The 10,573-nt window shown below is 35.5% G+C and overlaps 1 pseudogene; it reads right to left on the minus strand.

Moving 5' to 3' along the window:
* The window catches only part of LOC136841826 (uncharacterized), a 108,602-nt pseudogene extending 98,647 nt beyond the window's left edge, over positions 1-9,955 (minus strand).
* Between the last annotated feature and the right edge of the window lie 618 nt (positions 9,956-10,573).

A 10,573-nucleotide genomic window follows, 5' to 3' on the forward strand; every position in this document is an offset into this window, starting at 1 on the left:
TAAAAAGACTGTAGCCTATGCACTATAGACCCTGGCAATGCTAAAACTGAAACTTATTGTTTTACAACAAAATATTTAAAGAAATCATTTATGCTATACAACACCACTAGTTACTCCTGCTTCTGTTGTGCTGAGTTGAATTACAATGTTGATAAGTGAGAATGTACTGCATATGCTATTTTCCAAGCAAGCAAAGGTGACGATCTTTGGCTGCTAGATGAATAACATGGGCTCCTTCATTTGTGCTACCAGTACTGGCTGCCTTGGGTAACATAAGGCAAAAGATGCTAGAAAGTGAGCTGTGTGACAGCACCCTTACAGGCATCAACATAAAAATGACAGATTATTCCAGAATTTTGCAAAGAAATTTACAGCTACTGTATATGCACGAACTGAAAAGTTATCAGTAGCAGAGATGGTAGTAAAGTCCCTTACTAAAATAAGGCTATTATAACAGTATCAAGTATGAAATCCTTGGATGATGTACTTCATACATAGCACTATTTGGGAAAAGAAACAATCACTTATGACAAGTTTTTGTTGTAATATTACACTCACATACCAATGGACAAAGGTTTTGTTGTATAAAATAAAATCTATTTTATTGAATAAGCTGCACCTCATTGAAAATTAAATGACTGAATAAATTATATAAGATTAAGACTGACAAAATTTTAAAAACTGATTTGCTAACAACACTTGACTCTTACTATTAACAAACACCTGTCTTGAGAACTCTGAAACAGGTAGCGTAGGCTTGAGGTGATGGAAGGAGGGAGGAGAGTAGGTGGAGTTACAGGGCAGCGGGTCGTCAGTGTCTTCTTGGGCAAGGATTTCTTCGCATCACTTTCCTCTTCATCTGAGGAGCAAGCAGCCAGCGGAGGGGAGGATGCTTTTGAGGTTGTGGGCACTGGTTTGAAGAATTGGTCTAAGGAGGTTTGCATTGTTTTCTATTCTTTTTCTGTTATAATGAGACGATAACACTGGATAGCATCGTTGATGGTTGATGCTCCTTTTGAGAATCTCTCAGCATTTGGGTCCTGATTCTCAAAAATAGTTAAAGCTTTATAAGAGAAAACCTCTCGTCCATCAATTTCGTTTCTTCTTTAAAGGAAGAGGCTCTTCTTCACATTCGTCTGTTCTTTTCATTTCTTCCTGCTCCATTAAATTTTAATTCGTTAACTCCTCTGAATGAAACTCAAACAGCTCTTCAAAGTCCTCTTCCACTTCTGTCAACGAGACTGTTTAACGATTCCCTTTTCCTCATTGACAAACTGAGGGCATAAAGCCTTTCATGCTCCATTCATGTTGATTCCACTTACTTTATACCATGCAGTATCAACATTCCTGATGCAATTATAAATGTTGTATCCTTTCCAAAAGTCATGTAAAGGTCACACCAGGGTCATTCACTTCCTTCAATGCTTGCCTTTAAATACGATGAGTGTAATATTTCTTGAAATTGGCTATTATGCCTTGACCCCATCGGCTGAAGGAGTGAAGTTGTGTTAGGGGTAAATACACAATTTTGACATCCAGATGGGAAATCATCTAAGTGCAGTGGGTGCCCAACACTATCCAAGATCAAGAGAATCTTGAAAGAATCCCATTATCGCAGCAGTACAGCCGATGGAAAAACCAGTCTTCGAACATAGCAAGAGTAACCCAGGCTTTGTTATTAGATATCCAGATTATGGGTAGAGAGCTCTTGCAATGTATTTGAGTGCCTGTGGATTTGCAGCGTGGTACACTAAGAGCGGTTTTAGCTTGAGTCTCTGATGTGTTGCCACCCAGCAGTAAGGTTAGCCTATCCTTCAGCAGCCTTGTATCCTAGCATCGTCTTCTCTTCACTGCTGACGATGTTTTTCTGGCATTTTTTCCCATAAAAGGCCTGTCTCGTCAATGTTAAAGAATTGCTGAAGGGTAAAACCTTCCTAATCAACGATTTCCTTGAGCATCTCGGGAAATTTTTCGGTTGCTGCTTTGTCAGTACTCGCTGCCTCACCACGTGATGCAAGTTAGCTTGTCTTTTAAGGCGATGAAACCATCCATAACTTGCAGCAAATGTTTCATCTGCAGCACTTTTGCCAGCCTTAGCCTTCAAGTGGGTCGGTCAGGCTTTTAGCCTTTTCCTGAATCAGCATGAGGCTAAGCGGTAAAGACATTTGCCTCTGGTGTTCCATCCAGATACCCAGAAGGTTTTCCATTTCTTCTGCCAGCTTTCCCATTCTCTTGCTTATAACTGTTGACTGCATACGCACAGCACTTTTAACATGTTCCGTAATTCGCTCTTTGTTCTTACAGGCTGTGCCAGTAGTTGAACGATTCATATTATACTGGTCTGCTACGTCCACCATTGTTTCACCACTATCTAATTTCTTTATAATCGCCACCTTAGTTTCCACTGAGATAGCTTGCGCTTTTTACCACTGCCACTATCTTCACTTGCCTTTACGCTTGCCATTAGCCATGATAAATAGAGATGGGCTAAATATTTCACGATAAAATCGCATGAATAGCTTGGAGCACAACAGAGAACGTCTTACCACTAATGTAGGTACAAAGAGTCTGGGGCAGTGGAGTGGGTTGGCTCTGGATAGATGCTGTACACATGGGTAGCGGCAAGAATTGTTACTAAGCAGAATACGCCGCAGAACAAAATCTGAACTGACAGATGGCAAAGAGGAGCGCTCGAACAAAATTTTAATTTTAATCATGTTTCTTTGAAACTCTGAATGTGAATGTTCATGAAAAATGTTACATAAAGAGGATAGTGTCTGTAATTCAACTGGGATACATCCTAAACTTACATTCCTAAACCTAACCTTAACTTAGGGTACTGTGCCCTGACCTTGCCAGTAGCAAGGACCCCCGAACTGACACTGTATACAGGAGAATGTCTACTGTTTTCCAAAATATTTCCTTTGAAAGTTATTCTTCTTGTGTTGAGTAGATATATCCCATTGTTTATGACCATCTCCAATACATTAACACAATCTAAAAAATTGTTACTATGCTGTCAATTAAAAAAAAATACTGTATAGTGTCAAACCAAGGGACAAGTATTTAACCCGTTAATATTAAAGTAAACTTAAGTCAAATTTTTGCTCTATTGGCTATACAATTAAACTTACAAACATTCCATCTGCCATTAAAATTCCTTTTTCCTTTTACTCAGCAACTATTTTAAAAGGAGTAAAGATGAACTGTATAGCCTAACATGTTTTCAGTAGTCAATTTCACAAATTTCTAAAATCACTTCTATAGTTCAATGCAGCCATTATCTACTAAAATTACATATATAAAGTAGTTCTGTAACTTAGCTACCTATTTCTATAAGGTTAAACTAACGTACTGTTCTATTTCAAGGCCTTCAAAGTGATATATTTACGAACATAAATAAAGGAAAGATACATACTGCAACATATAACACCAGCCATTTAAAATAATTTGTAAGTCAACACAAGCTAACAATAAAGCATTCTTGAAACACTCATGCTTTTACTTTCTCAGTATATCAATGAAAACATTTAGTAAAAAAAACTAAATTCGATCAAAGAAAACGCATAAAAATACAAATACTGCACATTACTTACCTGTTGCGGGATATACGTATTAGTGGCTCCTGTTATAATTATATCTGAATCATCAATATCCATTCGCTGATGTAATGGGGAAATTTTATTTTCTTCACTGTTAACAGTGTGACCAGCCCGTTTCTTCTTGCTCAATAATTTCTTGAAGTTTTGCCTGACAACATATAATTATAACAATAATGCAGTACATTTCCTACAAAAGTGTTTATACCACATAATACCTCTGAAATAGACCTGTTATATGGCAAATATATTAGAAGGCTTATAAAAAGATACAGAGTGAAATAACCTTTCTACCACACAGTCATGGGTATCAAAATATAAAACAAAGGTTAACTTTGTGACAGGACAACTTCCTCGATCATCAAGACCAGAAGTATCTTATGCATAAACAGCTGGATATTGATGCCTGCTAGACACCTTTCAAGAGCCTTATTTAACTAGGTAAGGGAGAGAAAATGAAAAGACATTACATCCAAATTTATCTACTTCAACAAAATTTAAAAATTACGGTAACATTTAATAGTGCAGTACATACAGTATTACTAAATAAAGTCATACAGAATAATAATGAATTACCTTTTCTGATTACAGCCATGAAAGTAAAGTAAGAGGCCAGTACATAAAACTTGTACAATGGAGCAAAAATAAATGGAATCATTAGCTACACAATGAATGTAAAATACCTTGATCTTAATCCACATGCAGAAGAAGATTGCTGCTGCATTAACCATCAACCAACCAATGCCAGCACCAAAGAGTGCTAGCTGCTTCAATCCTGAGAAGAGGATGCACAAAAGAATGGCAAAACCAAGAATATCCAAGCCATAAGAAATTCGCTTGTAGCAAACATTGTACATTGTGAATCGGTGATCGTTAACAAGCTGAGACATAATGTGGACATAGTCTTCTACAGTTAGCTGAAGGAAAAAGGAAAATACAGTTTATTAGTCATGATGCCCAAATTTCATGATTTGCCAAGTTTTACTGTATCTGGCACAGTGACTGTTCTATACTGACATAAGAATATATTCAACAAAATGATAAAACCTTAAGACTAAAATATCACAGTACCGAATGAATGATCATAGTTTTCTTGTTCAACAGTTAAGTGACGTTTGACTCATCCTAAAGAAGCACTGATTCTACCATGACCCCTTGGCTTGCAGTATGCCTGTCTATTTTATATTTAATTTTCTAATATTCAGGGTCTGGCCTCTAACCTCTGTTGAACACTATTAGCCTTACCTTACCATACAATTTTCTCATCTCTGAAACCCACTTGTCTCTGACCCTTTCGATGAATTCACATTTTTGTTTTAAAGCATCAACATGCCCATAGCATGTCTCTTGCATCTTCATTTACTTCTTTTATGCTGCCACTTTCCAAAGTTCCTCCTACAACCGTACTATTAATCTTTGTTCTTTGTACTCTTGACTAATTCAATGAATTTTTTTATTATTCGACCTCCTACTTCTTGTCATGAGTCTTTGCTGCGTTCTCACTCATGCGGTACTGTTCACTACCTACATACTTCAACATGCTTTACACCCAACAAAGTGACCTTGCGGAAGGATAATGAAGCAATCACCTTCTTCTTAATTACACTGTACTAATGACATGGAACACAGTATTCAACATCCAACACATCCCCAACTGCCATGGCCATAAACAACATCCTTGATCATTTCTTGCTTTAAATTGTTTATAGCTACTCATACAAAAATTTTTCTCATACTGCATTCTGGTCAGCATCTCATTTTTAAAGGTATTTCAATGTTTGCTACTTTTCCACCAATTCCTCTATACAACGCTATGCTACTTAAGAAAGTTCTTGGTGAGCTGTGGTGCTAGTGTGCAAGATTTCTCTTCCATTTTTCCAAAGGTGGAGCCGATTCGGTTAAACGACAGCCATAGTCCTGACTTCATACCAGGTAAGTTGATAATGTCTTCACCTTGCTAAAAGTATATATCGTCTCTTCTGTTACAATTTTCTCTCCAAACTCTTGATTTGACTTCCCTGCTCCTCAGTCTTGCTTGGGAGAGCAGGTCCAGGGTCATTCCTAGCTTCCCTGGTACTAATTATACTTCCTTTTCATCAACTAAGAATTACTGTATAGTATTCCTGAATTTCAAAGTTTTCTATCACTAGAAGGAATCTGATATTCTTATCTCATCTGGTTCTAAAAACGTATCTCAAACTCGACACAAATTTCAACAAAAGGCTAAACAGCTTATTCATGCTAGACCTGAGTATGGATTCATACCAAGATCAGGATAAAGATTCATATAATCTCAAGGTATAATTTCATGAACGCCTGTGTTTTCAATAATGTATTGTCTGGCTCAATGATACTTACCAAAAATGACCTTTGTCTTGACCTTCTCTACAAATACCTTTAAAGTACAGCCAAAAGGTTTAAAATGTAAATAGATTTATATAATAAAAATTATTTCCTATTTCTGTATCTGTAACACCATCCATATTGACAACAGCACTGGCACTAGGCTTATCAATAATGCTGATATCCCTTAGCGTGTTTGAATAATGTATCAGTTCCCAATCAAATAGTCACAATAGTCTTCCATGGATATCACTCATTTTTTCAGAAATCTTGCAAACAACTCACACAAAAGAGACAAACAAGGAAAATAATCTTTATGAAGACCACAAAAAAATGGGTAATCTATGTCTGTATCAAATGCAGATTTTTTTTTTTTTTTTACATTTTGGGGTTACATAAAACTCAGTGGCAATAAAAATCTTAATATTTTATGGGATTTTGTCAACTCTAAACATGTCTTATAGGCAAGGCTATTATTTATTTATTCTTTACGATGAGCTATAACTAACAGGTTTGGTTTCTTGATTGGTTGAGTTACAGCACAGTGTTATAGCGTCTGATAAGAAACTAATTAAGCATATTCTGTATAGCACTGGGAAGCAATTTTCATGATAAAATCTAAAACATTTTAAGATTACAACTTACTGTTAAACCTTGCGCCATTAATTCTTCAGGGACCAGTTCTGGCCGAAACTGAGCTGGTGTGACCCATGGCATGGAAGTGTTTTGGGGAAGCAATGTGACTATGACATCTCCATTTGCTGAAAAGACAATATTCTACAGACTCCAAATAATCTATAACTTTACTGACATGATGTAAAGAGAAACGATGAAGTATTTCCAAAAAGGTAGCCTGAAATGTAAAGGGTTGAAATATGCCAGCTTAGTAATCATTAAATTACGTATTACTATTTTCAGAAGAAAAAATTCTATTTAAAAGAGTATTTCAAGCAATATACAGTTAGAAAAAGGGGGAGGACATGATGTTCAATGAACATGTTTATTACAGAAAAGAAAGGGAATCAAGAAAAAAACTTAGAAGTGTTTCACCTAAGGAGCTGAAGAGACAACTGCTTAACTATTTTAATAATTCACAATGAGCAACTTGGTTAAAGCTAAAGGAAATCCTGAACAAGAAAACACGTGCCATGAGTCTGTCAGGTCGGGAGGAGCAATTTTTAATTTGATCCCTCATCGAAACTCTCACGAAGAAAGTGACTGTTACTTTGGAATAAGCTGGCCTTATGTCAGCACAGGGCCTTGCTCAGTGGTGGCCTGTAAGTGGGTAAGGTGGTAAAGAGAACAAGAGGCATGGTGGGCCTCCAGCCTTTATAAAAGCAATTAAAATGGAGAGTGACTAAAAGTGCAATTCCTGGTTTCGCTTTTACCAAACTGTCTGGATAAATGAAACCAACACATCACTTAATCAACAAGAAATTGAGGTTTCCATTGCATCTCTAATCTGCTTCTCAGGAATTTCCATGTGTCTGATACACCATTTACTTTCAAAACTTGTACTGAACTAACATATCAAAACTTGCTTTGATTTTCATAATTTCTATTTCCTAACTTATTTAACGTTCATTTATGACCTTACAAAATGCATAAGCGCTAATATAATATTTATCACAATCTCTTCCCTTACAATAAAAGTTTTAAAAATCTTCAATAAGTAGATGCAACACAAAATAACATTACCGGCGACAGTGAAGAACATAAATATTCAGGAATAAATTTGATATCAGTAATGGTATTATTGATAACGTTAATATTACTATTAATGTTAATGTTAATATCAGTTTCATTACATAACTGCGACTGCTGAAAAGAGTAAATTAAAGCAAATTTGTCTGATTTCAAAAAAGTGTATATATAAGTGCAATACTTTCCTTGTAATTTTTCTTTCTGGTAGGAACCAGAATAAGCGCCAAGACCTAAACTGTACTGTAAACTTACAAATCCTTGTCTAATGACAGGCTGAGCATTTGCCGGAGGTCGAGATGCTGAATCGTGTAAGGGCACATTTTGGAGTTGTGTTGGGCTTAGCTGCGACATGGTCACCCGCGTTTCAATCGAGTTCGTGGAGGTAATACTGCTTGGAGTGGTAGGAGAGGTGACTGAAGACTTTGCGAACGCCATTTGCAGGTTCTGATATGGTTCTTGACAACGTCTTTTCAGGACTGTGATTCTCAGAGCTAACCTGAAATATTCAAATCATACCATTTATTTACTCTTATATCTAAGATTACAAATAAATTCAGTTGATGAAAAGAAACGCCAGAACAGAGTTGAAGAAAGAAATTTTCTCTGTGCAAAAGCGAATTTACCTGGACGGACTGAGCATCTATTACAGCAGGGTGTTTCCCTCTGAGGGAGCCGACTGTTGATTTCCATCTTCTTCTTCAAATTGGACCCATGAGTTTTTAGGTGCTGTTCCCTCCTCCCCTGTCCTGATGTTCCTGATTACTCATTGCACTGAAATAGAAAAAAAAAAAACTTATATAAACAAAAAGCTATTGCACTTCAAAAATCAACATCTACATACAATACTGGCAAAAAAAATAAATATTCACATATCTGCCTATTTGTACGTTTTACACATATACGTGGAGTATACAGGCAGACCAACAATATCAATATTAAGAAATGCATGCATATAATTATACAAGATACAAAAGAAGACAATCAGTCACGAAAATGCTGAATGCCTGTTATCTGCGAATAATTTGGGCCGTGGAGGAGAAAGTACAAGAAAAATCTGTTGGATTTCCCCATGTTCAAGTGCAGTTTACCTTTTCGTTGTACATCAAACTCTGTATGAATTTATTTCATAACCACGACCCAATAAAACTATTTAATATCTGTATTACTGGGAGATCACGTGCAATATTTTTGCCTAAGACTGTGGTGCAGTTAGAATCTCGTTAAAATGAAATGTTAATGAATGATCCCATCTTAGGTTACAAAATCTTTCAGTACTGCTAAAATTATATACAATTACAGAGTAAAACTTGGCTACATGGTCATGAAAGGTGCTGCGCTCAACATTCCGTCAAATCTAAAGCTTTTTCAGAAACGAAAGCATGTTCAAAAAATTTGTAAAAATTTTTATGTGGCATGATTTTTCTTTCCGTACTTAAACATTTTTGCTACTTTGCCAACTGTCCGGAATGAATTGCGGAACAATTAAAAGCAGTAACAAAAACAATGTCTTACTCTTGGTTTACCTAAAATTCTAACATTCTTTTTACTATGTAAAATTGGCTGTGGCATTAAGGATGCTCTCTGTAATAAGCAAAATATGATCCCATCCTGCTTGCAAGATTAGTCATACATACATACATACAAAAATACACACACACATATATATAAATATATAAATATATATATATATATATATATATATATATATATATACACATACAAATCATTAGATTCCAAACGAACTTAAACACTTTGGGCACATTCCTTTATATCCTAGTGTACTCTGTTGATAAAACCAGAAAGCTAAAGCCTGAAGCATCCATAGACTATATATATATATATATATATATATATATATATATATATATATATATATATATATATATATATATATATATATATATACACATATATATACATACATACATACACACATTATATATATATATGTATATATACATATACATATATGTATGTATATATATATATATATATATATATATATATATATATATATATATATATATATATATATATATATATATATATATATATATGCATATACTGTCGAACTGGAAACGCTCGAAATCAATGCCAGTAATTTTTCAAATTTTGAAACATCTGTTGAGCACATTTACTTTGTGTTCACGATTTTTCCGGTAATCTTGAGTTTATCGCTAAGCATTCTCTTCAAAATTTCTGTTAGGCCAACTCTCTTATGTCTTTACTTGAAAGACAATCACAAAAGCAACTAACTTCATTACATCTCGTAAGTAGAAGACTACATCTTCCATCCTTGGAAGCATCATGCCGAGCAAAGTTTGTCGACGTCCTAAAATGCGAATCCTCCGACGTCTTTACATGGTAATTCGGCCAGAGATGGAAAGAGAGAAATATTTTGTATGGCTACTGTTAAAATAAATCACCTTTACTTACTAGGACCATTTCAGTACGCCATTGCAATCTGCCTCCTTCAGCCTAGAATTGCGTGCAAAGGGGATTACGAGGGCGTTTTAAATCCTACAACAGTTAAGAAAATTAACGGACAAGCGTAAATAGACACTGAGCTAAAGGGACCGAAGGTAATACTAAAATATCTTGTAAGTATTTGTAAGTCCTTCGGTGCCCTGCTGTAGCTCATTTTATTCCGTTACTAGTTATCCCTTCCTTAAGTTTTCTTTCCCTTTGAGGTAGAATTTCTACCCGTTTCTATTCAACAAAAACTTCACCTGCAGGGTTTTCATCTCAGCTGTATTTTCATTCTGCCAAGATTTTTTTTTTCTGTCATTGTGTTCTCAACTCTAGTTATTTTCGTTCAGGCAAGAGCGCATACCGGTAACTATGATAGATATTACATCGAAATAACATGTTATTAGAAATACGGGAGATCCTGTAGGCAATGGCAATCGTGGGAGCTATCATGGGCC

The sequence above is a fragment of the Macrobrachium rosenbergii genome, chromosome 1 (assembly GCF_040412425.1).
Source record: "Macrobrachium rosenbergii isolate ZJJX-2024 chromosome 1, ASM4041242v1, whole genome shotgun sequence".
NCBI lineage: Eukaryota > Metazoa > Arthropoda > Malacostraca > Decapoda > Palaemonidae > Macrobrachium > Macrobrachium rosenbergii.